Here is a 2,913-nt window from a genome sequence, read left to right on the forward strand (position 1 = left end):
AGCTTATCGCCCCTACAACTGGGTCCTCAATTTACCTACCTTAGAAAGAATGGAAGGCTGAGTCAACCTTGAGCCTGGCGAGATTCGAACCTGCAGTAATTGCAGGCAGCTGGTCTTAATAACATGGTGCTTTAGACCACTGAACTACCAAGGCCCTTGACAGAGTGAGGGTCAACTACAAGGTCATGTCTACTTAGCTTGTATTTTCTGTTCTGATTCTTTTTGCCAATGTGCAAGACAGAGCATTTGTTGGTTGAGATTTAGAGTTGCCAGTTTTTTGACCATTCCAACACAAAGTCAAGGTCTTTTTGAAGGGTAGCAGCATTGTTGGTAGTGTTAAATAGTTTAACATCATCGGCGAAGAGAACACAGTTACATATTTTGGCATGAGTCTGAAATGTTAATCCTCAATATGGATACAGTTGATTCTGGTTTGCCTTTGTTAAGAGATGGGTGGCTGTTTTTGTTCATATGACTACGTCTTCTCTCTTACACAGTTCCAGACAAGAACAAAATCCCTAAAAATCACTTTTATTCATTATAGTCATCAAAAGTTTGACTTTGAGTTCGACTGTTGGGACATTTCAATTCTGAAAAAGAGTAGACATTTTCCTTCATTGGAGAAAAGCCATTATTTGTTTGTAAAAATAGAACTACATAATAGAAGAAACCAGAAGATTGTGGTGGTCAGGGACCAGTGTGTAAAATACAGCAAAATATGTACATGTTTAGAAATAGGTAAAATGAGGATAGCATAACATTTTTAGATATAAAACCTATGAAACCTGTTGAACTGATCTAGGCAAGTAAACCTAATAAAATCCACCATCAATAAAACTTGTCTAATTTGTTTGATACTCTGTAGTCCTTGGTTAAGTGTGTGTGAAAAATCTGTCAGAAAGTGGAGTGGGTTAAGTCATTAATTTTTTGGCATCCAATATGGCCCAGGGCAGGCCTAGCAGAGGGACATTCTTGGCATCCCCTCTATGAAACCATATCATCTAGATGGATCCAAAACCCAGCCCTTCTCTCTTGCATCTCCTGCCTTGTGGAAGAGCCTCCCTGGAGTTCCAGATGGAGATCTCAAGGTAAGGATAGGTCTATTGCTGCTGTTGATGTCAGTAAAGCAAATATGTGTAGCTCAGGGTTGAAATGAGGGCTCTTTGGTGCTAAGAAGTTGTTCATTTTCTTCCAGATGTTTCAATACAAGGTAACATCATCAGTGCTAGTAACAATGCTAGTACTGATTATGTTATCTAATTTGGGTAATAAAATGTCTGCAAGAAAACAACCAAGATCAGAGAGCACCAAAGTCCCCTGTTGTTAATGTGTCCTTAGCGATTGATTGATTGATTGATTGATTGATTGATTGATTGATCAAGTTTTCATAGACAGACATCTCACAAAAAGTGGTTCTGGGCTTCTGTATGAAGGGCCAAAAAAAATTGCATCTGAAGGCAGCTTTGGAAAGCACCTCAGATTGAGCTGTCAGGATGGTTCCGATCATTGAAGGCTGTGAGAGGACAACAATGAGAGGATCGTGAAGACAATTCCCTCAGGAGTTTTCTACCTTTTTTGAGTCAATTATCTGAACCTGGAATTTCCCACTCAGCAATAGAAGAAACAGAAGTTCATTTTACCATGTTCAAAATAGTTGCTACCACTTGTAAATGACCTGGGAGTGAATGGGTTGCCCCATGTTTAATGCTAAAGGCCTTGAGAGCTCATAGTAGTTCTTCCAGCCAGAGAAGTAGTGGGTTACTCTCACGTCAAAGAGATTAAGCATGGGATTCAAGTAATTTAACAACCGGTTCTCTGCCCTAATGATTTCTTCCAACAACCACTTTGCCAAACTGCTCAGAAAGTTAACAACTGGTTCTCCTGAAGTGGTGCAAACTGGCTGAATCCCACCACTGCACAAAGGGATTCGTGAATGTGGGTAAGGTTGGAAGACCCAGGCAGGAAATGGTTGAGGTCAGAGAACAGAAGCAAAGGAAAGGTGGTAGAGGAGGTAATTTTGGAACAAAAAATTTTGTTCTCCTGAAATCACTTTTGTCTCAGTAAAAGTTCTTTTGATTCAACTAATTCTTATTTTCCTGAGAGACTAGCTGAGGAAGTTCCTTACACTGCATCTCCTGTTCATTTGTAGAGATCCAGTCCCAGAGGAGGCCTGATCAAAGCCTCCCAGCATTCAATCTCCTCCTGATTGCTCCCTTGAGTTGACATCATGTGCACAGTCCCCATGACAGAGGTCAATTCCAGGGGAGGGTTTCAAAACCAGTCGCTACCAGTTCGCTCGTGGGTGCATGTGCAGAAACATCCGGGCAGGTGGGTGGAGCTCCCACCACCGCCGCTACTGGTTCGCCCAATCTCTGGCGAACTGGCAGCAACCCACCATTGATCCTGTCTTGGCTACAATTGCAGATTCTGCCCCCGTCTGATCCTTAGCAAACTAAAACATTTGACTCCATTTCTTTGAAGTGAAAAGAACTTTTAGTAAACCATGCTGGCTGCAGTAAAGTCAGCCAGAATCTGAAGTTCCCGTGCAGCAATACAAAAACCAAACCCTCGGTTCCCCATCCATTCCTCCATGTCCAGTCTGTCTTTAGCCAATCCGACATCGTGGAGATATTTTGGGAAATGCTGAAGTGTTTGGACTGGTGAAACTCAACACTCAAGGTGAACAGCCTCAAAGTTGCCTGACCTGAACTGGAGGAGTTGCTCTGCACTCCTTCAACTGTTATTGCCCCTCCCAAATTCCCACCATAGAAACATACAGTTTTATTGCCCATCTGTCCCCCTCCCTCCCCCCATCCTTTGATGGCAGGACATCAGCGAGGTGCCAAACCAACAATGGAGGAACTCACTCAACCAATAGAATAGCTTGCTTTCATAAAATGGGGGTGGTCCAGC

This window comes from Pituophis catenifer, unplaced genomic scaffold (genome assembly GCF_029215685.1).
Source record: "Pituophis catenifer annectens isolate HBS135680 unplaced genomic scaffold, rPitCat1.0.hap2 SCAF_2, whole genome shotgun sequence".
In the NCBI taxonomy this organism is placed as follows: domain Eukaryota; kingdom Metazoa; phylum Chordata; class Lepidosauria; order Squamata; family Colubridae; genus Pituophis; species Pituophis catenifer.